The sequence below is a fragment of the Panthera tigris genome, chromosome C2 (genome assembly GCF_018350195.1).
Source record: "Panthera tigris isolate Pti1 chromosome C2, P.tigris_Pti1_mat1.1, whole genome shotgun sequence".
Lineage (NCBI taxonomy): Eukaryota > Metazoa > Chordata > Mammalia > Carnivora > Felidae > Panthera > Panthera tigris.
The window spans coordinates 154,045,529-154,072,810 of NC_056668.1; the positions used below are offsets into that span (position 1 = coordinate 154,045,529).

A 27,282-nucleotide genomic window follows, 5' to 3' on the forward strand; every position below is an offset into this window, starting at 1 on the left:
GTAGCTGGTGCCGCTCCCGGGGAAAGTTTTTGTTTGTTTGTTTGTTCGCTTGTTTTTTCCTGGATTGCAGATGGCTGCCTTCTTCCTGGATCCTCACGTGATGGGTACAGACACAGACAGACAGACAGAGATAGAGAGAGACAGAAAAGTCTCTTCCTCTTCTTATAAGGCTCTTTATAAGGCCTATCTCCAGAAATAGTCACTTGGAGGCTTAGGGCTTCAACATATGAATTATGGGGGAACACGATTCAGTCCACAGCACCTGTAAAGCTCCTCCAAACAAGACTCTTACTCATATTGAACAGTCAGGATTCTAAGTAGATGTTGCCATTGAGAGGCTGAGAGACACTCTTCCTCTTGAGTATACAGTGCCCAAGAATGTCCCCCTCCCCCCCCGCCACAAACACACGATACCAAGGATGCAACAGGGGCCATGATGGAAAGAACTCAGTCTTGCTCTCCACAGTGAGACATCTTAGAAGGAACTCCTACGACATCAAATGATACTCCACACAATAACAAGGAAGACTAAGGTCAGAACAAGTCAAGCTACAACAGTGATTTGATACTGACCTCACTGACCAGGGCCCGCTGCGGAAAGACTTTCGACATATATCAAGCAGGGGGAAAAAAAGTGGCAATTGGTATGTAGCATATGACCCCTTTTACATAAAGAACATTTAATAAATATACTCACATTAACAACAAATATATGTTCACACACATATGACAGATTTTACAATATAGATAGATAGATGATAGCTAGGTAGATAGATCGATTGATAGAACTTCTAGAACAAACCAGAAATTGTTAGCTGTCATAAACTGAGGGGGAAAGAATGATCGGTATGAACACCAAGGCTTTTATTTTCCATTTCATTGGTTCACTTTCTGTTTAAGTGGTCTCAGCATGCACCTGTACTTAAATAATATATGATCTAAATGTTGAATAGCTAAGTAGATTTCTTGGTAGTGGATTTAGAGATTTTAGAAAATTTATACCATAATAAAATTTTGTACTATTAAAAACAAAAGTTAAAAGAAGTTTAAAGCCCTTTAAAAATCATTATTTAGGGGCGCCTGGGTGGCTCAGTCGGTTAAGTGGCTGACTTCGGCTCAGGTCATGATCTCGCGGTCCGTGAGTTCAAGCCCCGCGTCGGGCTCTGTGCTGACAGCTTAGAGCCTAGAGCCTGTTTCAGATCCTGTGTCTCCCTCTCTCTCTGACCCTCCCCTGTTCATGCTCTGTCTCTCCCTGTCTCAAAAATAAATAAAACGTTAAAAAAATAAAAATTTAAAAAATAAAAATCATTATTTAATATGAAGGTTCAACTGGGGAGATCAGTAAGGCTATGGCAGAAGGTTCTGAGAAACATCTCTCCCCCCACCCAACCCTCCAGGCCCCAACCCCCACCCCAGCCATGAGGTTACCTAGGTAAAACAGTGTGTGTTACAGGCCACAGAACCTGGAGTAAAACCCTGGGGGCTCGAGTCCTGTTTCTACCACTGATAACAAAATAAACGTACACATTTTAAACCATGGAACATTAATTTTCTCATTTGTAAGAGAGATATGATATCTGCCTTACAAAGCCCTGTGAATTTAAATGACAAAATACATGTGAAAACATTTTTCAAACCATAAAACAATACATAAATATTCTTTAAAATGAGTGAAACTGCATTGTAACAAGGACCTCATAATACTTAGTAATTAGATTTATCTCCTTGGTAGGACTGGAGATGGAACGTCTTTATCAGTTTTTCTCTTTTAAAAATGACAGTTTTAGGTCATCTGTGCTCTGAAAAGCCTGCGGAGAAGAAACAAAGGACGAAGCAGGAGGGAAGAAAGGAGGCAAGATTTGAAATTCTTTCCAAAGAGGAAAGAATGTATTGTTCTGACCAAAGAAACATTGCACTAGCTTAATCTCCTTGTATCAAATATTAATAGAAGAGACACAGGCAGATTTCTGAGTAGTGCCTGACGTATGGTAAGCATTTGGTACAATTTTTTTTTCAGTAGATGTAATCAACTTCAGATGATAACAATTTGACTAACATGTTCATGGCATGAATGATCCTAAGCCTGCCATAATTGTATTAGGAGAAATCTCCGAACTGAGGTCAAGAAAAGCGAGCTGGTCCATGAGGGCCTGCCTTATTTTCGCTGTTCCCATTGGGGCCAGGAGACTGGGGATAACTGGACTGTAAGGTAGGAGAGCCCCCCGAATAGAAAGGATAGTCATTAAACCAGGTAGAAACGTAGTTCATATTAAACACAATACAATCTGCCAAAGTAAAAACTTCTTTCTTTCTCTTTAATAGAGACAAAGGGGAATACAGTGACACAGATATAAAAAGGTATTTTTTCCCATTACAAAAAGAAAACTACTTTAAAATTTACTATTCTGTCAGATCTCTCTCGTGTCTCTTTCTAACCATACACAAAAACACTCATTTCATTGAGGATCGCCTATCTGATATTTCCCATTTTTTTTCTCAGTTCTTCAGTAAGTTAAAAAAAAAAAAAACAATTGAAAATGTTTAAGTTATCTCCCTTAATTAAAAAAAAAATTATAGTGGCGCCTGGGTGGCTCAGTCTGTTGAGCATCCGACTTCAGCTCAGGTCACGATCTCGCAGTTCATGAGTTCAAGCCCCACGTTGGGCTCTGTGCTGACAGCTCAGAGCCTGGAGCCAGCTTCACATTCTGTGTCTCCCTCCCCCGCTCTTACTCTGTCTCTCTCTCTCTCTCTCTCAAAAATAAATAAAACAAAAATATTTTTTAAAAATTATAAAACGTATCAAACAGTGAAATATAAAAAAATAATAAAACACACACCCATATATAAAACACACATATTCAGCATCTAGTAGAATTTTACCAAATTTTTTCCTTCTTATCTTTTAGGAAAAATATTGACCAATTCAGCTTTTGATTTTATCTTTTCAATTTTTCTATCTGCTATCTTGTTTATTTGTCTTTTATCTTTATTATCTTTATCTGGTTTTATTCTATTACTTTCAAACTTGTGGATTACTAATTTAGCTCATTAATTTATTATCTAGCCTTTTCTCTAGTGTATGCGGTTACTTTGTTAGGTTTTTATTTAAATTCTAGATGGTTAACACAGTGTTCTATTAGTTTCAGGTGTACAATATAATGATCCGACCCTTTCAACAACACCTGGTGCTCAACACAAGCACACTCCTTAAGCCCCATCACCTGTTTTACCCACTCCCCACCCAGCTCTCCTCTGATAGAGTCTCTTTCATGGGTTGCCTCTCTATTTTTACCTGCACTCATTTGTTTTGTTTCTTCAATTCCACATAGGAGGGAAATCATATGGTATTTGTCTTTCTCTAACTGGCTTATTTCACTTAGCATAATATTACTAGCTCCATCCATGTTGTTGCAAATGGCAAGATTTCATTATTTTTTATGGCTATTATCCATTATATATATATATATATATATATATATATACATACACACACACACATATATATGTATATACGTATACACATATATATGTGTGTGTATATGTATATATGTATATATATAACATGTATATAATGTGTGTATATATGTATGTATATGTATATATGTATATGTATATGTATATGTATATGTATATATGTATATATAATATTATGTATATAATATGTATATATGTATATATATGTATATGTATATATGTATATGTATATATGTATATATAATATGTATATATGTATATAATATTATGTATATAATATGTATATATATTTATGTATATGTATATATGTATATATACAATATTATGTATATAATGTGTGTGACATACCACTTTTCTTTATCCATTCATCAGTCAATGGACATGTGAGCTGTTTCCATAATATGGCTATTGTAGATAACGATGCTATCAACATTAGGGTACAAATACTAATTTGAATTAGTATTTTTATATTCTTTGGGTAAATACCTAGTAGTGCAATTGCGGTCATAGAGTAGTTCTATTTTTAACTTTTTGAGGAAACTCCACACTGTTTTCCACCGTGGCTGCACCAGTTTGCATTCCCACCAACAGGACAAGAAGGTTCCCTTTCTCCACGTCCTTGCCAATACCTGTTGTTTCCTGTGTTATTGGTCTTAGCCATTCTGACAGGTATGAGGAGACATCTCATCGTGGCTTTGATTTGCATTTCCCTGATGATGAGTGACACTGAGCGTCTTTTCATGTGTCTATTGGCCATCCGGATGTCTTCTTTGGAAAAACGTCTGTTCGTGTCTTCTGCCCATTTTGTAACTGTTTTATCTGTTTTTTGGGTGTTGAGTTTTATAAGCTATTTATATATTTAGGCTACTACCCCTTTATAAGGTATATCATTTGCAAATATCTTCTTCCATTCCTTAGGCTGCCTTTCAGCTTTATTGATTGTTTCCTTCACTGTGCAGAAGTCTTTGATTTTGATGCGGTCCCAGGAGTTTGTTTTTGTTTTTGTTTCCCTTGCCTCCAGAGACGTAAGAAGCTTCTACAGCAAATGTCAAAGAGGTTACTTTCTGTATTAGCCTGTAGGGTTTTCATGGCTTCAAGTCTCACATGTAGGTCTTGAATCCATTTTGAATTTATGTTTGTGTATGGAAATGGTCCCATTTCATTCTCTTTCATGTAGCCATCCAGTTTTTCCAACAGCATTTGTTGAAGAGACTGTCTTTTTCCCATTAGATGTTCTTTCCTGCTTTGTCAGAGACCAATTGACCATATAGTTGTGGGTTCATTTCTGGATTTTCTCTTCTTGTCCATTGAGCGACACGTCTGCTTTTGTGCCAGTATCCTACTGTCTTGATCACTATTGCTTTGTAATACAACTTAAAGTTTGGAATTGTGATGCCTCCGGTTTGGTTTTTCTTTTCAACATTGCTTTGGATTCGGGGTCTTTTGTGGTTCCATACAAATTTTAGGATTGTTTGTTCTACATCAGTGAAAAATGCTATTAGTATTTTGATGGAAATTACATTATGTGTGTAGATTCCTTTGGGTAGTATAGAAATTTTAACAATATTTGCTCATGCAATCCATAAACATGGAATTTTTTTTCCATTTCTTTGTATCATCTTCAATTTATTTGCATTTAGTTTATGAATTAAATAAAACTGCTTATGGGTTTTACATAAGTTGTTTTCATTGCGATTTTCTCTAAAATATTTGTAACATTAAGTATGATTTCTTCTTTCATCTACAAATTATTTGGATACACATAGGCATAATTTTCAATATATGATAGCTTTTTTTCTATTTCATTTGGATCTCTAATGTAATCTAATCCACTTGGAATATTAGTTTGTATGGTGTTGATTTGTTTATATCTATTTTCATATTTTCTTCCATGTAAACTTGAAAAGAGTCATATGAACAGAGACAAAGCAGTAATCAGAATATTCTAACACACAGAGACCTATGGCATTAGCTATAGATCATGGTGTCCCTAGAAACGAAATAGAAGGAAATCTACTAACTGTTTTTTTAATATTAAATATAATTTAATGGGGCGCCTGGGTGGCTCAGTCAGTTAAGCGTCCGACTTCAGCTCAGGTCATGATCTCACGGTCCGTGAGTTCGAGCCCCGCGTCGGACTCTGGGCTGATGGCTCAGAGCCTGGAGCCTGCTTCCGATTCTGTGTCTCCCTCTCTCTCTGCCCCTCCCCCGTTCATGCTCTGTCTCTCTCTGTCTCAAAAATAAATAAACGTTAAAATAAATAAATAAATAAATAAATAAATAAATATAATTTATTGTCAAATCGGTTTCCATACAACACCCAGTGCTCATCCCCACAGGTGCCCTCCTCAATGCCCATCACCCACTTTCCCGCTCTCCCCCACCCCCCATCCACCCTCAGTTTGTTCTCAGTATTTAAGAGTCTCTTATGGTTTGCTTCCCTCCCTCTCTGTAACTTCATTTTTCCCCTTTCCCTCCCCCATGGTCTTCTGTTAAGTTTCTCAGGATCCACATATGAGTGAAAACATATGGTATCTGTCTTTCTCTGCCTGACTTATTTCACTTAGCATAACACTCTCCAGTTCCATCCACGTTGCTACAAATGGCCAGGTTTCATTCTTTCTCATTGCCAAGTAGTATTCCATTGTATATATGAACCACATCTTCTTTATCCATTCGTCAGTGGATGGACATCTAGGCTCTTTCCATAATTTGGCTATTGTTGAAAGTGCTGCTATAAACACTAGGGTACAAGTGGAAATCTACTAATTGTTACTTGATCTGTAAAAGCAAACTAGTTCCAGGTCTAGTGAACAGAAGTCTAATTTGAATAGCCAGAACGGAGAATTATAGCCCCTTGCGCCCCTTGACTTGAGCCTGTTTCCAGATTCAAATCCCCTTGACCTGAGGAGTACGGTCCATTTGAGGAAGGGGCCTGAACACCAACAAAAATGTACAGTGCTGATCTTTTTCTTAGCTTTATTCAAAGGAAACTCAGGCCATTTACCAGGGTGACTGTGCTTTGGAGAAAGGCAACTAGACACTCTCTCTGAACTGACACTAATTCCAGGAGACACGGAATGCCACTGTGGTCCACCCGTCAGAGTGAGAGCATATATGGAAGTCAGGCCATCAATGGCGCTTCCGCTCGATCCCCCTCAGAGTGATCCCGCTGGGTCCCTAACACCATCCCGTGTGTATTTCCCCAGTCCTAGAATGCGTAATAGAATAGATCTACTCAGCCACTGACAGAATCCCCACATTGGTTCTCTGATCTGTGCTGTGAAGGCTATTACAGTAGGGGAGGCCAAGTGGACAACACCAAAACCTACAAAAAAAGAAAAGGTAAAACAAAGGCAATACCATATTCTTGGAGGAATCACCCAGATTTGGCCCCGCATTAAGGATTTAAAGGTGCTGGAGTGGTGATTCCCACCACATTCTCATTCGCTCACCCATTTGACCCATGAGAAAACAGATGTATCCTGGGCCAAACCGTGCTGAAATCTCATCTCTGCTCCTTGGAAGTCATGTGAGTGAGTCACATCATCTTTGAGGACTCTTTATCTTTAAAATGAAGCTAGTTACACCGTTGCACACAGTCAAATAATGAAAATAAAATAAAATGCCATCTAAAGAGTTGTCAATCAGTTAATGTTAACCAACCTTCTCCTTGAAAATGCTGATTATTGAGGGGGTTAGCATCATTCTCTATTTCTTCTACTGTTTTTTCCCTCCACTGGGCTCTTGTTCGTTTATTCATTCATTTATCAAACATTTATAACCACTACATGTCAGACACCACGAAAAGCACCCAGAAAGGAGTGATGGACAAGCCACGCTTAGGGTCTACAATCTTACAGTATTTGGCTAGCTAAGAAGATAGAGAAAAGTTAACTAAAGTGCTATAAATATTACGAAGAAGAGTTGTAGAGGGCTTGGGGAACTTATAAACAGGTACCTACTCCAGTCTCAATGTTCAGAGAAGATCCTGGTGGATAGATAAATCAAGAAGAACGAACAGGCTTTGGCAAGGAAAAGGACCAGGAAAGTCCAGTCAGATGAAACATATGTAGATATCCAGAAGGTGGAGATAATCTGGGGTATTCAAGGACCAAAGAGAAAGTCACTGTGACTGAACCAAAGGGAATTTTGGGTACAGAATTTTAGCCTACAGAAGTTGGCAGGGGCCAGATTAAGCCCCACCTTTCAAGCTTTTCTTAGGGTTTTGATCTTTATTCTGAGGAAATAAAAATGGAACACTACTGAAATGAAGAAAGTCAGCATTCTACTACCGGTTGCTTTAATAAACAGGAAGATTGTGTTTTATGGCGTCAGGGTAAATTGATTAGGTATTAACTAATCATCTCTGTTTTCAGAATGTGAAATCAAAGTTTCCATCAGCTAAATACCATTCCCCCAAACCACACACACCTGCATTGTCCCATTATGAAATGAGCCTGAAGTGGCAAATGTCACGGTCAAAAAGAAAAGTCCAAGTACGTTGCCTCATTTTTCAGGCTCCCACGATACTTGGCTGTCATCCCAGGACAAAACGTAGTCAGGCAAGTCACTTACAGCTCTGCCTGACCCAGAAGATCATGTAACTGACAAACTAGGAAGTAAGTAAAATCACAGGATGGCAGCTCCATATTTTAATGGTCTGCTTCTGGAGAACAAAGAAACAAGGGTCCCTCATTTTTAAGAGATTCTGTACTCACTGTCTTGACGTCTTCCAGGCAGATGTGCCTGCCTGAAAGTCTGTGTAACCAAATGAATAAATAATCAAAAATAAATGCAGACCCACAGCATCTACATCTGTTCAATAAGAGCATAATAGGTCATCTACACCAACCAAACAAGGTGAACTGTGGAGAACTGAGGACTTGAAGCCCAAAGATTTAGTTTCCAACTTTTAGCTCTGCTCCTTCCTATTTGTGTGACCTTGGGAAAAATCACCTGGCTTTTAAATTTTGTCAGTCACCTTGGCAAAATGGGTCAAATTATACTTAAATTATTATATATTTATAGAAACGTACATCCAGAAAGTTCTTAAGTGATCATTAAATCACTCAATGGATGAGGATCATGGGGCCAGCAAGAGTGAACTTCGACCCACAACTTTGACCTTGCCCTGAATATGGTTTCCAATATATCGCACACTTATTAAATAAAAATAAGATAATGTTAGTCTTGCAGGAGCTTAACTTACCTTAGATCATCTCCTCGTTACAACAACCCGATGATATAATTATTACGATCCTTAATAATAAAGGATATTATTTATCCTTTAATACTAAAGGATAAAGAAATGGAAGATTATAAAGTTTAGGAAAACCACCCCAAATTATAAAGCGGAAAGATTCAGCTGTACTTTGAACTCAGGCCTTTATTTATTCCTTCTCCCTTAAGTTCCAAGCCACCAGAGTACCCATTGTGCATTCTTCTCTTCTTCGCCTCTACCTCTATGCCTGATTCTCTCCTCACATACACAAATGTATTTTGGAAGAACTTCAGTACTGCGCTTGGGCCCAGAACTCCCTACAGGAAGACCTAGGGCTTGGTCCATGTGGAATATGCAGTAATTAAAGTCTCAAGGTTGAGCTCGTCAACTTCCTGATCTCAGTAAAACATGGAACACATCCCTAGAAAATAAGCAGGAATTTGGTTCAAGTATGTATTTTGAAATATCATAAATAATTGAGGAGGACAGAGGGCAATGACTAAAATTAGCATCCGGCTAGGACTTTTCAACTCTCCCGCTTATGTTAAACTGCCATGAGCCCCCACATGGTTTGTACCATTCGAGCAACAAGGAGGGAATTGATGAGTTTGAAATGATAAAAGGCTAGTCGTGCCTTAAACAACATCTCCTACCATCCTGCTCACCTACGCAGGGCAACATTCAAGGAGTAAAAACTAAAACCAGAAGATAGCCTATCACCATAATGTATAAAATTGTGGAATCACTATATTGCACACCTGAAACTAATATAACACTGTATGACAACTATACTGGAATTAAAACGTGAAACTTGGGGCGCCTGGGTGGCTCAGTCGGTTGGGCGACCAACTTCGGCTCAGGTCATGATCTCGCGGTCCGTGAGTTCGAGCCCCGCATCGGGCTCTGTGCTGAGAGCTCAGAGCCTGGAGCCTGTTTCAGATTCTGTGTCTCCCTCTCTCTCTGACCTTCCCCCATTCATGCTCTGTCTCTCTCTGTCTCTAAAATGAATAAACGTTAAAAAAAAAATTTTTTTTAAATAATAAAATGTAAAACTTAATAAAAAATAAAATAAATTTGAAAAGAAGAAGATTGCCTATCTCACCAGACACTAGGAGAAAGCTTCACTAATGGCAACAATAAAACAGGACTTAAGGGAAAAGAACTGGTGATCTAAACATACATTTGGCTCCAGAAGTAAAACGACTTTAACCAGCTGAAAGAAAGTAAGAAAAAATTTTAAAGTCGGGTTTTCCTGAATGGAAATTTACATGCGGTAGCCTTACTGAGAGGAGTTTTTAGGAGCAACACCTACAGGGAAATGAGAAAGACACGTTTAGATTGGGGACGAAGTTTAACTGTGGTTTAGTTATCAGCCCTGAAGCGTGGGCAGTTCCACAGAGGCCTCCTCAACGGGGAGCAGGGGCCTTTACACCCCCACAACGATCAGTCCCCAGGGAGTGTGCTTAACCTTGGATTGTTCGGTTCCCTTTGGCGATGGGTAATCCACAGGGAGGACCTTGCATCAGCAGAGGCAGTGCTCCCAACAGCTGGGAGAGCATGTGTCTGTCCCGAAGGGAACATCGGGGACGTGCACCACAGCAATTGCTAATAAAACCCTTTCTTTTCCCATTTCTTGCTAAAAGCTTCCTGGATCAGGCTTTACCAAATGGAAAAACTAGGAATGTACATTATTTTAGAGTCTGACTACATGCTTCTCCCCCTGTATCCCACCTATCTACATGGACTCAGAGACGATAAGTCCTTGAAAATAACAAATAAAAGGGCACTCCAGGGAAGTAGGGAAGCGATGTGTTAAATCTCTGGAGCCATAATTCCTAGAAAGAAAACATGTTATGAGTACGTAGAGTCATGATGACTGCTGATTTTTTTTTAAATGTATGCACTAGTTCAGAGTTTAGATAAATCAACATAGGAGATACAGGGCCTTCCTAGAGAAATCCTGTTAAATACCTGTAGTTGGACCAGAAACTATGCACAGTGATGCTCCCAAGCCATAGATCAGATAATGCGATAACCAGAGTCCAATTCAAAAAAAAAAAAAAAAAGAGGAGCCATAGCCACACATCTGCCTACAGGCTGGAAAACTCTACCTCTAGAGAGATGCACCCTCATTTTAAATAAGAGAATATATATATATATATATATATATATATATACACACACATATACGTATATATGTATACATATATAATGGGTATATGTTATAGGTATATATAATATTATATTATGGGTGTATATATATATATATATATATATATATTACGAGGATATATAATATTATGTCATGGGTATACATTATGGATACATATAACGTATACACACACACACACACACACACACACACACACACATAATATACACTTATATAGAAGAAGAGGCTGGGACTGGAAACTCTGTCCTGGACACTAGAATAATATCTCTTAGTCTTATTTCCTGTAGTATGAGATTAAATTTTATAAATAAAACGAAAATCCACTTTACGTGGAAGAACTAGGGTAAAATAACAAAGACATCGGGAATGACAAAAAAAGTATTTTAAAAAATGAAGTAAAAAATACCGGCTAAAATTTTAAAAAGACAGCCCATATGACACAAACAATAGGATGTGAAACTAATGTGGCTAACAGATAAGAAAGCTTACCATAAGCATTGAGCATGGGAGGAGCATAGAGAGAGGGAGAGAGAGAATCCCAAGCAGGCTCTGCACTGTCCGCACAGAGCCCCAGGCAGGGCTTGAACTCACAAAACCGTAAGATCATGACCTGAGCCAAAACCAAGAGGTGGATGCTTAACCGGCCGAGCCAGCCAGGTCCTCCCGGCCTTGGAATCTCTAACCAAGCAAGCATGCGTGGAAAAATCAAGCCAACGATGTGTAACTCAAATATGAGGATGTCGTCAAAATGCAGAGCTGATGGTTTAGTTGAATCTGAGTCCAAGGGGCCGAGAGCCAGTAGAGTAGGTCTCATTCTAAGAGCAGAAGACAGATGTACCAGCTTACCCGTCAGCCAGAAGGAACACCACTGCTAAAAATTAGTATATATTCATTAATTCATTCATTCCACATGTATTACAAAACGCATGCCGCCTACCAGACACTGTACAAAAATTAACAAGACAGACAAAACTTCTTTCCTCGAGTAATCAGAGTGTTGCAAAATAGACAGACTGAGCAAAAACTCATGTTAAAAAGTGATTTCTATCATGACAGGGGAAGGAGAAAGTTATCAGTCATTCATTAGGACAAAAGCTCAGTGCCTCCGACAACAAATAGGCTTGGCACTCCTTCAGGTCTGGGCAGTGCTAACCCAATCTTTGCCAGGTGGAGGGGGTGGCTAGACCCGTGTCTCTCTTCCTCAGACAGACTTTTTACACGGTGGAGACAGGACCCAAGGGATTCGTGGGGAGCGGGAAAGTGCCAGGTGCAGAAGTAGCCTCTGTCATTTTTGCTACAATTGATCAGGCAAATCAAGTCACAGGTGCCACTCAGACTGAAGGGGCAGAGAAATCAACTCCATTCCTGGACTGGAGGAGTTGCAAAGCAACACTGCAAAGGGTTTGAATAAAGGAGAGGTGAAGCATTGCCTCCAATTACGAAAAAAAAAAAAACTGAGGTGCAATTCACAGAACGTGAAATTAACCATTTTACAGTGAAGTTTTCAGTAGCATTTAGTACTTAGTACTTTCACAATGCCGTCCAATCACTACCTCTCTCTACTTCTGAAACATTTCCATTACCACCTGCACCCCTCCAGAAGTGAAACTTTCAAACATTATGCCTTATCTTCCCTGTCCCTGCCCCTAGCCACCATTCATCTTTCCATCTCTAGGGACTCACGTATTATGGACATTTCTTTCACTTAGCACAATGCTGTCAAGGGTCATCCATGCTACAGCCTATATAGGTCTTTTATTCCTTTTTTTTTTTTTTTTTGGTGAATAATACTCCATTATGTGTATATACTATATTTTATTTAATCACTCACCAGCTGATGAATATTTGGGTTGTTTCGACCTTTGGGCTATTGCATTACTATAAATATGCATGCACAGGTGTTTGTTTCAATACTTATCTGCTTTCAATTTTTTGGAGTATATACCTAGGAATGGAATTTCTGAATCAAATGGTAATTCTGTTTAATTTTTGAGGGACCCCCCCCACTGTGTTGCCCCCACTTTTATAATCAAACAATCACAGAGAGAACAAAGGGACTCATAGCAGTTATTTACTTGTTCTACAGAGTCAGGGGAAAGTCACAGGACATAGTGATATTTAAGCTGAATCACGAAGGATAACTGAGATTTGACCACGTGAAGTTATGGAAGGAGGAATGGCAATGAGGAAAGAAAGTTCCAAGAAATATGAGCTGTGTGCTGTTAAAGGCGGCCTCTCCCTGAAGGCATTGTCTGCAAAGGACACAACTATATAGTATAGTGTATGGGCCACTCTAGTGGCCTAGACCCTCCTGGTAAATATCCTGAGTAAGCTAGTCTTCTCAAACTCTTAAATGAAGGAACAATGTTCTGGGGTTTGTTTATTTGTTTGTTTGTTTTTTTGATGTTGCTGTTTGCAGTTCCTCCTAATCTACTGTAGATCAAGACTTTTGGAAAGTATTTGATCCAGCCGTGTTCCAATAAAACTATTACAAACATAGGTGGTGGGGCACCTGGGTGGCTCCGTTGGTTAAGCGTCCGACTTCGGTTCAGGTCATGATCCCGTGGTTTGTGGGTTCAAGCCCCGCGTAGGGCTCTGAGCTATCAGCTCAGAGCCTGGAGCCTGCTTCGGATTCTCTGTCTCCCTCTCTCTCTGCCCCTCCCCTGTTCACACTCTGTCTTTCTCTCTCTCTCTCAAAAACAAAGATTAAAAAAAAAAAAATAGGTGATATAAGCAGCTTTGGCCCACAGTCCGCAGTTTTCCAAGATCACTCTATCCTTTTTTAATTAATTTTTTAAATGTTTCAATTGAATATAGTTGACCCCCAATGTTACATTAGTTTCAGGTGTACAACTTAGTGATTTGACGAGTTTGTACACGATGCTGTGCTCACCATAATTGCGGTGACAATCGGTCGAGTTACATCGCTTTTACAATAGCACTGCCCGTATTCCTTATGCTGTGCCTTTTCTTCCTGTGACTTACTCATTCCATCTCTGGAAGCCTGAGTCTCCCTCTCTCTCCTTCACCCATTTTGCCCAGCTCCCCACGCCCCTCCCTTCTGGTAATATCATTCACTTCTAGATCTTTGTTCTACCTGCTTCCATCAAAACTTCATACCCTTTGAAACACACGTCATTCTGACAGCTGACCTACTATCGTTCACCGCTCTCTGATTACTTTCCTTCAGGCTTTCGATGGAATTACAAACTGGCTCAGCAACTTCTTTAGCACCAACTACTCTTCCTACTATTTTTATCACTGCAGGAGCCTGAGCTTTTCAGTTCCCTGACCTCTTCAAAAGCAATGTTTTTTCTTTGGAAACTCCTACTAAAGTCACTCACACTAATGGCCCAAACCTGCATATTCCTATCAACAATAGCATCACCTCTTTCCAAGCCTCAGAATCCAGAACTCTAATCTCAGATCACTCTTTTTGGTTTCGCCAGCTCACTTACCCTGGTCCCCTATTCCGACCATTTTTTATCCTCATTAAAACTATTCACACCCTGGCATGACCTCACTTCTCTCTTTGCCCAGTGCGCAGTTTCTGGCTCAAAACTATAACCAGTACCTCGAACACACTCTTAATTCTTCTTCTCTTATTTCTATTCTGATGTAATTATCAGACAATAACCAACTATGAATAAAACTTAAGTGCCTACTGTATGGCATAGTTTTTTGTGTCAGTTTGACTTGGCTAAAGGATACCCAAATGTCTGCTAAACACTATTTCTGGGTGTGTCCGTGAGAGTGTCCCCCGAAGAGATCAGCATTTGAATCAGTACACCGAATAAAGATCTTTCTCACTAACTCTGGTGGGCATCACCCAAATCCCCTAATGGCCTGAATAGAACAAAAAAGGCAGAGGAAGGAAAGTGCTGGAGTCGAGACATCCATTTTCTGCCACCATTCAGCACCGGCATCCCTGGTTCTTGGGCGTTTGGGCTCAGAGTAAGATTTATCCCTCAGCCTTCCAGATTCTCAGGCCTTTGTACGTGGACTGAAATTATACCATCAGCTTTCCTGGCTCCCGGGCTCGCGGAGGACAGATCATGGGACTTCTTGGCCTCTGTAATCACATGAGCCAATTCCTGTAACAAATCTCTGTTCATATACGTCTCTGTTGTGCCGTTTCTCTGGAGATCCAGAGAAACAAATACACCTGACTAAGATAAACACTCAAGGAGCTGAGAGTTGTTGGTGCAAATCCCCAAACGATGCTTACTGATCATTCTGTTTTACATTTATAGCCGTCATACTAGAACGGTCCAAAACACTGCTCTGTTTCCCTACAGACTCGCTGTACTTTTCTCTTCACGTCTTCTCCTTGCCCCAGTGCGCTCTCAACCATTGACCTCGCATCAGTCTTCATTCCAAAGCCACATTATTTATTTATTTAAACAGCTAAATTCAGGAGATAGAAGCGTAACTCTTCCCACCCCCCAATATTTCCATCTTTCTCATCCTTGCCCTTATAATGTGTCTTCTCTTTCCTTACAGTGGGCAGTTCATCACGGTGGTTGAGGACATGGCCTCTATGGGAGGACACCTTGACCCGAAGCCCCAGCTCCCCCACTCAAGAGCTGTGTGAGTGCCGAGGAGTGGCTCACCTCTTCTGCACCTCTATTTGCCCTCCTTATACTCAAAAGAGTGATCAAAACGATCTCTCAAAGCACTTCTGGGGATTAACTGGGTTGACACTGTTCAAGTACTTAGAACAACCCCTATCAAACGGCAAGTGCTTAGTAAATGTTAGACCTAATTGCAATGCATTATTAAAATAAAGGAAGTGTCTGCTTTTATATAAAGCTAACGTCTCTTGTGCTCCAGATCTATGTCCAGATCACAATGAAAGCTGAAATGTAAGCAGGTTATGGCAACAGCTATATACAGGATGCTTATGTGTATATACACACATATTGCGATATCATTGAAATAAACAGACGCCATTTCTGTGATGATGTTAAATTTCTAAATTACTGCCTTACCCTTTATATTTTGTACGTTTTTATGTGATGTGAGGGTTGGTTAAAAAATAAGCATGTTGGGGTGCCTCGGTGGCCCAGTTGGTTAGGCATCTGACTCTTGGCTTTGGCTCAGGTCATGATCTCACGGCTTCGTGGGGTCGAGTCCCACATCAGGCTCTGTGCTCGCAGCAAGGAGCCTGCTTAGGATTCTCCCTCTCCCTCTCTCTCTGCCCCTCCCTCACTCATGTTGTCTCTGCCTATCTCAAAGTAAATAAATAAACTTACAAAAAATAAGTATGCCATTTCTTGCCCTAAGATCTTGTATACTCCTATTATCTGATATTAAATGTGTTTTAAGAAAAGAAATATTGAAACAAACATGAGTCCAGATTTTGCTGGGCCTAAAATTTATACTTTTTAAAAAATACATACACATACAATTAGGGGTCCCTGGGTGGCTCAGTCAGTTAAGCGTCCGACTTTGGCTCAGGTCATGATCTCACGGTCCGTGAGTTCGAGCCCCGCGTCAGGCTCTGTGCCGACAGCTCAGAGCCTGGAGCCTGCTTTGGATTCTGTGTCTCCCTCTCTCTCTGCCCCTCCCCTGCTCATGCTCTCAAAAATAAATAAAAACATTTAAAAAAACTTTTAAATAAAGTATACACATACAATTATAATATAAAATGAATTATAGGGCCTATGCAAGATGGTTAACCCTGCTGCTTAAGCTTCATTGGCATCTCCGTTAATATCTTCAACCATCCTAAAATGAGGGTGTCGTTATCTCTTACATATTGACGTAGAAACACAAAGTAACTTGCATGGTTGCATAGGTAATGAGTGGCCTAGCTGTCATATGTTCTCAGTCTCTTGGCTCTAGGACCGGTGTCCTTTGCCTCCACATCCAGCTTCTTGTGTCTTTATAGGGAGCAAGGAGGTTGGGATCCCAAAATCTGCCTCTTCTGTTCAACTTCCTCTGTCTCAATATTTGCCCACATCATGCGCATAAACGCCCCCCACCCCCCCCAGTTTTTCTGCCACAACTGCTAGAGTTCATGTGGGGAAGCCTCTCATTCTCACTGGGTTCTGAGTCTCTGGGGAGCGTGTCGACCATTAAAACACGCAACCCCGGTGAGGACGTGATGATTACCGGGCAATCAATCCGTCCTCAAAGCCATAACCGCAGGTGCCCTCAGATCTCCTACAATCTTCCTCTGTCCTGTCGTCCTACTCACGTACAGAAGGGGGATCAGTAGTTGTGAGCATGCAGTGTTAGCCCCAAGCGGTGGGCGTGTTAACACACGCTGGCACATGTGAACACTTCCCTGGCAACACAGGGAAGACCGCTCTGCAGGAGAGGAAGCAGAGAGCAATGAAAGTCAGATTGCCGAAGAGTAGTGCTGGTAAGAAGTCCGGAAGGCTGGAAGCAAGAGAACGTGTCTAAAGGATTAAGGCCAGGATGGCAAAGGAACAAGAATAGATTCTCCAGGGAATGCATGCCAAAGATCTCGTCACAACCAAACTGCCACACTGGGCGAGGAAGAAGCCATACATTCCTTCAAGGTCTGTAAGCATACTTGGGATGTCCTTCATGAGACTGTGACTGTGTATATCCATGGGGGGAGCGGGGAGGGGTGCACTGCTGATCTGGGAAACCTATTGTGTGACCGCAATAACATCAGTAGACGTTCTCTCATCATAATCCATGGCACGATGGTAAATCCACGGCTGAGTAAAAGGAGAAGAGAAATCTGAAAGGGTAGAATGGCTGATCTCAGAGACCGTTGCGTTCCACAACCCTGAAGCCATTAATGGTTCACGCTGCTTTGTTATTCTTTCGTGTAAACGTAAATCCCTTAAGAGAAGAGTAATGTCTATTCCTTAATGTGCACCCAAATATAATTTTATGGGAGTAGCTCTTATGGGATTCAGAGTGATTCAAATCCTCTCTAATCTCCTCATTGGCCGTGGGCTATAAGTTACTTACCTTCTCTGCTCCTTTGTTTCCTCACCTATAAATTTCAAATTAGAGGTGTGGGGTTTAAGGCGGTACCCTACAGGGCAAACCTTGCGTACAGCTTGCTGCGCAGAAATATCATGCTGTTCCTCCCACATCACTTTAGACCCCATCCCATAATTTACCGTATTGCCTGCCCCCCCTTCCACTTTCTTCAAGCTTTCCACGTACATTTGCCTCTCTCAAAACTCTCTCGTCGTAAACGTGATGAGAGAGCTCACTGTAGTTCGATCGTCTACACATTCCTGACTTGAACACTGCTCCAAATATTCAAATGCCTCATTCGTGCCTCATTAACTCCATGAGGCTCCATCAGAGGGCACACATTTTAAAAGCATGCGGTGACCGCATTTGAACCAAGAAAGAGCTGCTGTGTGCCTACTTCTGTGCCAGGCGGTGCACTAGAAACTGGGGAGAGGAATACAGTCACAGAATAGAACGCCTGCTTCCGAAACATTCACAATCAGAGGAGGAGAGGCTATATATTATAAATAAAAAGAGGGACCAGAAAGAATAGGCTGAAGGAGCAAGGGCGGGGGACAAAAGAACAAATCAGTAATACAGGACCTGTCTTTATATGAAAAGTTTGATTTTTTATCGTGGATTTTTATTTTTGTAATACTGCATGAAAATATCGTCTACCTCGATTACATGTTTTTTGTTCTTCTGAAGTCTTGCATATTTCACCAAGAACGTAATGGGCTGAATTGTGTCTTCCCACACACGTACATTTTGAATGTGACTACGTTTGGCGATGGATAGGACCTTCATAAGGTTCAGTGAGGTCATAAGGAGGGCCCTCAACCAGTTAGACTACTGTCCTCACAAGAGGAGGAGGGGACACCAGGGAACAGGCCATGCGAGGACACAGTGAGGAGGTGGCCATCTACAAGACAAAGAGAGAGGCCTCGGGAGAAACCAACTATGCCCACACCTTGATCTTGGACTTAGCCTTGATCTTGGATCTTAGCCTCCAGAACTGCGAGCAATGAGTTTCTGTTATTTAAGCCACCTCCTCTGTGGGTGGTATTTGGTTAGCAGACTGATGCGGAGGGTAAGAAGAGGTTTCATAAAAGAGGATGCATGTGAGTTTAGTCTTAAAAATCAGAACCGTCTGGATGGTGAGCAAGTGAAAAGTCATTCTGGGTATTATAAACATGGGATACAAATTGGAAAAGAGATCTGTGGGCAGAAGCAACGTCTTTGAGGGAAACTTTGGCTGCCAAACTTACAAGCCTGTGGAGCCGGGCACACATCAGGCTGAACTGGCCTTTGACACAGACTTCTAGATGTTGAAAGGTATATGAAATTCAAATTTCTGTGTCCATAAATAAAGCTTTATTGGAACACGGCCATGCTCACTTGTGCAAGTATTGTCTAGGGCTGCTTTTGTGCTACAACAACAGAGTTGACTATTTTAGACAGGTACCTTGTATATAAGTAGATCCATTTTGCCAAGAGAATAAACACGACTCAAACACTGATGATGCGATTCTCTTAGAGCAAAACTCCAGGGTCCCCAATCCAGCGGTGAAAGCATTACCTAGCGGGCCTTCACGACAAGCGCTTCTGCTCTCCACCCCCCCGGACCCCTGGATTGATCAAGGTGACTGAGGCCCAGCAGGAATTTTCCCGGCCTCGACTGAAACTAGAAAAACCACCCAGGCTCTGCCCTGTTTATTCCCACGAAGCATACCGCCATATATATTTTCTGACACATGATCTTAGAAGAATCTCCAGTGGCTCCTAGGAAGAGGCAAGAGCCACAAAGAGTAAAGGCGATGGGACCAGAGACAGCTGGCTGTAACTCTTCTCTTTGCCGAGCACTAGCAGTGAGGTTTCTGGTCAGTCACCTACTCCCTCTGGGCCCCACTTCCCCATAAATGAAATAAGGCTGAAAATAGCAACTTCTTCAATTTGCTGTGAGGATTAAATGAAATAATGTAAGTAATCCTCTCTGCCTGGCACCAACTTTGGCATATACATGTTTAGTTTGCTTTTTTATACAATTTTGGAAATCTCTGGCACCAAAGTAAAAAATTGATGATCCCTATATCTGAATGTATGTTCTAGAAATACAGCCCAGCCTCTCTGACTTCTAGAAATGTCCTTCTGTGACTGTCTTAGCAGTTTAGATATTTTTTACCTTACGAAGTGGAAGAGGCACAAAATAATCCATATTATTTTAAGCACATGTGCAGATATTATTATGTTAAAAACATAGAAGAAAAGAAGTGCAGAGTACTTACAATTTATTAATTCATTTCTCTGGATGATAGAATGTTTTCAGGCTCTCTCTAAAGAAGAGGATAAAATTTTAGAATAACTAGGCACATTCCTTCCTTTTCAGGAGCTGTAAACCCCTCCAAAGAGAGGTACAAGTTTAGAGTGAGGAAGGGGAAAAGGAACAACAATGTGTGGTCTGGGCTTTCTGCCATTGAGGGGGAAATTGGCTTGGCGTTGTTTGTTTGTTTGTTTCCTAGCAACCTCCTCCAAACCCATTTCTTCATGATTCCAGGGAAATGCCACTGGCGGCCAACTCTTTCACTGTGTCATCAGTTCTTTCCCTGCAGAAGTAGAAGGGTACGACACATTCCCTACAGCACGGGAGCACACTGTTCCAAACCCAAGAGTGACCCGGCATACCATCCAAGACCATATCCTTTCATGGTCGGAAGGAAAGTGAGGTATCACCAAGAGATATCATCCAACTTCAGCACTGGATCCTATGACAAAAGTAATGTCCCTTTCCCATGACCAATTCACGTAGGCACAATTCGTTTGGCACACAATTTTAAGCAATATATGCAACTCCCGATGTCCAACCATGAAGCCCAAGCATGGCTCATGGACCTCTCATGAAGAATGCTTCCCGTGGATAGTATTTAACAAGAATGGGAAGACAAATGGAAATATCTCTGATCATCAAATTTCTCAAAACATTTTATCGAGAAAAAAAATCTGCCGAAAAGTGCCCTGTATTCTCAGCAACTATTTTTGCTTGGTTAATATTTTCAGAGATCCTGGCAGATGAGTAATTTACTTCCAGGTAAAATCCATCATTTCCACATACAGTGCATTTGTTAGTGTATCCAGGGCTCTGTGCTACCTTTTTGGTATACTGTATTTATTCTATCTAGAAGATATTTCAAACAGAATACATTTGGAACACTAGATAATTTAATAGTTGCTTCATGCTGAACGGATAAACTAAAAAGAGAAAAGTGTGTGGCAAAGATGTCATATAATAACATCCGTTCCCGGGGCACAACAATAAACTCATTTTTATTGAGTTGGGGTCATTGTTGCCAGTGCACTTGTTTTAAATAAATGTTGAAGTGTTCACAGATAAGAATTTCTCAAAACATTAAATATGGTTCTCTGATAGGAACTCCTCTGTGGCTATTAAAATTGCACGATTATGATAATAACACGGAAAATAACATGAAAAAAAGGAACGTGCCAAATTGCATGCAGAGAATGATTACCAGGATGAAGCGAAACATCATGTTATTAAAGGGGAAAGACCGCAAACAGTACCCTAAACTGTTATGTGTTGTGCAATACATAGCAGGAAACTATTTTTGTATTGTTTTCCACTTACCAGTTTTCCCATGAGATGGCTTTGCCACATTGATACGGAAACAAAGATGTGTTGAAGAATAACCATGCTGGCAAGGGATACTAATTTTTTCCCTAGACATAAAGACACACGGTCGTTCCTAACCCCTTACCCCGTGCCAGGCCCGGGACCAAGTGCATGTAAATGCTGCATACCTCCTTCAGTTTCAAAAAGCTCCTTCGGGAAAGTAATAATAAGCTTAGCCTCCACTGCAAATTGGAAGCGTAGACTCTGAGAGACTCACACACCCAGTAAGAGAGAGTACTGGCAAAAATACCCCCCTCTTTTTCCTCCACCACGTTTTTCGCGGTTTTGCAAACCAGTCATACATCCTACTTCGCAGTCAAGACCGGAGGGTTTTTTTCCGAGCGTGGACTGTATGACCTACAGAGGTAACACTGTCGTGGCCAGCGGAGGAAGGTGGGAGCGCGGCAGGTGGACAATATTTGAGACTCCTGAGTGTTTCTGCTTCTAGTGTCCTTGGCAGGCTAAAGACGCGTAGATGCAGAAGGACCTGGGGTCACAACTACAATTCCAAGGTTGGCATTATAGCCGTAAGAGAACTCTTGGCACGGCGGAATCTATTTTGTATTTGCGTTTTGTTTGTTTGCTTTCTGTCCCCCGAGATAGGGAGCCGGAGAAGAGTAAACACCGTCAGAATTACCGGGTGACTTGGATGTACCCAAAAGGTTAAGGGTGTTCACGTAGGTTTGCGGAGGGACAAAACAGTTGGATAACTACAACTTTTGCAGAGGGACTTTTTAGATTCCTTTCTGAAGAGAGGTCTGTGGGATACTAAGGCTATAAGCACATTTGCATAACATCATATAAAATGCATAGATTTATTCATAAATCAACATATGTCCAGCATGACTGTGAGGGAATGGCATCCCCAGATGGCAATGTGACTTACTCATTTAGAGACCAAAGCATATTTGCAATGGCCAGGGAGCACGAGGGTCTGTAACCTTAGACAAGAAAAAAAAAATCAATATTTAACAGTTGTTATCATCTGACTCTTCCTTTATTTGTCCCTAGGGTTATCATTTCCTCTCAGTATTTTCCATAGGAGAGTACTTCAAGACCAGGCTGGGGAGAATTTAAAAGCCTTTGTGCAGAATGGGGCAGACACCCATCCTGTGGGGTACTCTCCTTCATGCCTTCCTCTTTGTTGGACTAAAAGATATGGAGAAAGTTTGAAATATCTGATGTTCTACAGGGCTGCTACCTAGGTCTGTCCCGTGGTTCCTGGGGGAAGAAAAATTGCGAAAGGAGAGAAAGAAAGAAGAAAGAAAGAAAGAAAGAAAGAAAGAAAGAAAGAAAGAAAGAAAGAAAGAAAGAAAGAAAGAAAGGCAAACACACGAATAAAAGCGTCAGGGAGTATTTTACCATAGGAGAGCCATTTACTTGAAAACTGGAGCCTGTTTTTGCGAATCCCATGGATAATCAAGGCACAAACTTGCCAAGCCTCATTCTTCTCTCATAACAGGGACACAAGGAAGCATCATTGTCTGGCTGGAACATATGTGCCCACCACTTCCATTTATATTTGAGAAATAGTTCATCTTTTACTACAGTTTCCCCATTTTAATAAATTGCACATGTGGATTTTTCTCAGTTATTGTCCTATAATTCATTCCGGAAGTCCTCACTCTTTATCCTTGGGTACCCGCTGGCAGTGTTCTCTGTCTGGCCTTGTTTACTCCTCCATATGTCATCAGCATTAATCATTTTCTCATCGATTTTAAGGTGGTCTGGCTGCAAGATCTTAACTTCTGCTCCCCCTCCTGGCCCCTCATTTACTCTGCAGCTGCAAAGCGGAGCTCTACGTAGGGCGCGAGCCAACGCCACATCTAGGAATTGGCATCATCGTAGGAAAACACAAAAAGGCCACGGCCAGGAGGACTTGCCTCCGCAATATGAAGGTTTTTCAGATAACTTCTGCCTGCAGCTGAGGTTCTTTCCGTGACTTTATTCCATCATTTTGAGGAGTGGCGTGAAAGAGGATACAGGTGATATCTTCTGAATTCGATTCTGGCCCGTTTTGCAGACACAGCAAGATGAACGTGATGTGAACTTGATCTCCCACGAAATCAGCGGTGACACATTCAGGCAGGAAACTTTGCACAGAGTCCTCTGGGTCGGAGTCTATGTTCTCATTAAACACGTAGTCACCGCTATAGGAAGCTCTGGCACAAAGTGTTGAAAGAATAAATTCCTTTCTACTTACCGTCATCAGCTGTTTCTTGACCTTGTTTGTTTCCATAAAAAAAGACTCTTCATCATTTGGCCGGAGCATCACGCAGGGTGCTCAGTCCGTCTGCCCTTATCATTCTGCTGCAACCAACCACGTCCCAAAGATTTCCCCCCAGGGACACGTGTCCCTTTAGGTGTCCTGCTAAATGAGCACACACAAAAGTAGGATTTCTCCGGCAAATGTGTTGAATGGTATATATTCCTCTCAGAGTTTAATAGGAACATCGCTATATGGAAAAATATGTCAACATACATGTAATAAATTCTTGACACGGTATTTATAACACCCTATAAAACTAGTGTTCATAGGTTACCACTCCATATTATTTGAGGGCCAAAATCAAAGTCCCTTTTGTAAATGAATGAGCAAATGAATGAATTTTGCTCCCAGAGTAATCAAACCACGGTGACAGTTGTCAAGCAGACGTCTCCAGGGTTTTGCAATCAAGCCATGGTGCCTGACTTGCACTGTTACTCAGGGTCGGTGATCACTTACGGCGGAATGACTAAATGGATAAATGTGTGAGCCGACTGTAGCTTAGAAATGTGTACTTTCTGTGAAAGAAAGGTCTTTAGCTATTGGACTCATCACATTGAACTTTTACATGTATAAATAAATAAATAAATAAATAAATAAATAAATAAATAAAACGAAACCAAAAAACAAACAACAACAACAAAAAAAGGCAAGTCCACGAGAAAAGAACAGTTCAACAGCATACCCTCACTTACTCAAATCGCTTACCCCCTCTTTGGTTCCTAAGACACACTAAATTCCAAACTGTGCTTCAGAAAGTTTGTGCATCTTCTCCCAGATGAGTTCTGAGCACTTAGATCCGTCTTATTTTTAGTTACAGTTACAAAACTTCTTCGTGGGCAGGAACACTTTACAGTTTGGAGAGACCAAAGGCACCATTTCGTAGAAGTAACTAAGTCTTTGATTGTTCACAGGATTTGCCCAAGGAGAAATTCTTAAAGAGATGCTCTGCACTTTTTCCTGTGTATACAGCAGTCCCTTGCTCATTTAATAAGGAGACTGATACATCAATTCCTTATATTTATACGAATACCTTTGTTACAAGGTACTTTAGGGACCTTTAGGTGGACCCATCTTTCAAGTCTAGTATCTTAAGACTTAATACAAAGGAAATATTTCCTCACTCACTAATTAATTATATTACTGTGTCACTTACTCAAAAGGATAACAGCAATTGTACCTTGCAAAAGAAAACCAGGTAATGGGTAGCTGTCTGTAAGAGCCTGTGGGTTGAAGGTGAAAGTAAGCCACCAAGCCGGTGACAGACGCTTCCTCAGCTCTGTGTGACCTCACTTCGGACACCTTCAACCACATACTGACTCAAACAGACACATCCAAGTCTCAAAGTTTAAATTTACAGGATTAGAAAATAGTGATAAGGAAGTGGTTTCAATATTAGCATCAGAAAAAGCAAGTTTTGAATCAATATATTATGTGAAATAAGAGTGGTTATCTACTTTGATAAAAGGTAGAACGCATAATGATTATATGACTGAGAACAATATATAAGACAAAAATAGACATGTGGAAGAAATGGGCACATTTACAATAACTGTAGCTTTTAATGTAAATGGTAATCTTTCAAAAAATTTTAAATTAAGTTAACATAGAGGTTTTTATAGAAAGGTAATTAATAATACTCATACAACGGTTAAATAGCACTTCCTCATGCACCATAAAAGCTATTTTGAAATTTTCTCAAAACATAACATAAGTCAATTATATACGAGACCACAGGAAAATCTCAATAAATTCCAAGGACTAAAAATATGAAGGACATTTTCTCTGTCATAAAGCAAATAAAGCTAGGAATGAGTAGCAAAATTTTAACCAAAGAGTCACAGAAAAAAAGAAAAAGAGAGAGAGCAGACAACTTTGAGGACTTTTAGTTTCATTCTCACAACGTGAGTTAAAGAGAAAAGATTCGTGTATTTATAAAGTCAACGCAGATAGTTAAAAATAACCTGTCGTCAAAAAGGTGTATAAGGAAAAAAATCTGAGAGCTGGATAGAACAGTAGAGTTGATATTGCAGAAAACCACATCACTGGAATAGAAGGCAAACAGGGGCAACAGCCTAGAATTTTCTAGAGAAAGCTAAAACATAAGAATCAGAGAAGAGGTAAGAGTTATGGAGGACAGCTGATAGATCTGACCGATCCAGTCTAAGACAGGCTAAAATCTTTAGATCTGATTCCCACCGAAAACTCTGTGGTAATGAGAGCAGAGTCCTCCCTTACAACGATAAGGAATATTCTATTTATATGAACACCCAGTTCAAGTTAAAGGGCACAGGGCTAAAAGCATTACCAAAAACTCGGGAATGAAATGGAATTGTTTAACGTCACGACTGTATGTAAGACTATTTACAATATTTTGAGGATTAAAGAAGAAAGTCAACATGTGCTCAAAAAGGAACATGTTAATTCTACCCGTGAGATTTCCTTCCACGTCATTTAAACTCCTACAGTCTCATGAGTGGGAGACTAAGTATGTGAGACCAAACTCCTTCCAGTTCAGTCACTTCTAGGCTTCAGTTTATGTATAGATAAGATAAGATAATGGGAATGAGCTAGATGATCTTTCATTCCTTTCCAGTGATCACTGTCAACAAGTCTGAAACAAAAGACCTAGGTATAGATGCCTACTTGACATGACACGTTGATGGTGACCATGCCATTTCTTCTCTAATAATAGCTAACATTTATTTACTGAGTGCGTCTTATGTGCCAGATGTTGAATCCTTTGAGCTGAGTAGCAGGTCTATTCCATTTTTTTCTTTTTCTTTTCTTTTTTTTTTTTTTTAGATAAAGAAACTGAGGCCCAAAGAAGTTAAGTAACTTGGCAAAAGTCACACAGCCCCAAGGTGTGAAAGCGTGTGTCCGAACTTTGGTAGATGCCCAGAGGAGCCCCTGGTCTGAGCCACTAAGCAACTCTGCTGTTCTGTGGTGTTATTTCTCAGGATTTTATTTTTCATTTGTTTAAGTTCATTCATTTATGTTGAGAGAGACTGAGAGAGTGTCAGTGGAGGTGGGGGTGGGGAGGGGGACAGAGGATCCTGAGGCTGGCTCCAGGTTCCACGCCGACAGCAGAGATCCCCATGGGGGGCTTGAACCCACCAACCGTGAGACCATGACCTGAGCCGAAGTCAGATGCTTAACCGACTGAGCCACCCAGGTGCCCCTAATTCTTGGAATTTAAAACACTACCCTGTTTTCCTGTATACTGCCATAATCCCCACTAGCTATCTTTGCACAGGAACTTGTGACCCTTGTAGTCCTGGATCTCTGTGGCTTTCTTCCTGGACCCTTTAAAACCACGTGGATCTGTGAGCTGCTTTGGCTTGAGTAAACGACATGGAGAGGTGGACCCATGGCCAGTAATTCTTTTGTGACTTGGCCCTCTTCCCTAGTGCCCCCCACCCCCATTCAGGAAAGGAGGGGGGAAAAGGAGCTCAGTTTCCCAAATTGTGTTCTTCAGAACACTGACATAAAGCTTAAACTGATATTTTGTG

General features: G+C 40.8%; 1 long non-coding RNA gene across 1 annotated transcript in view; it reads right to left on the minus strand.

Annotated features, from left to right (window-relative positions):
• The window catches only part of LOC122230619, a 262,023-nt gene extending 241,740 nt beyond the window's left edge, over window positions 1–20,283 (minus strand). The window contains exon 1 of the long non-coding RNA XR_006207625.1: window positions 20,105–20,283. This is a non-coding gene — a long non-coding RNA (uncharacterized LOC122230619). The remainder of the gene's footprint in view (window positions 1–20,104) is intronic.
• Between the last annotated feature and the right edge of the window lie 6,999 nt (window positions 20,284–27,282).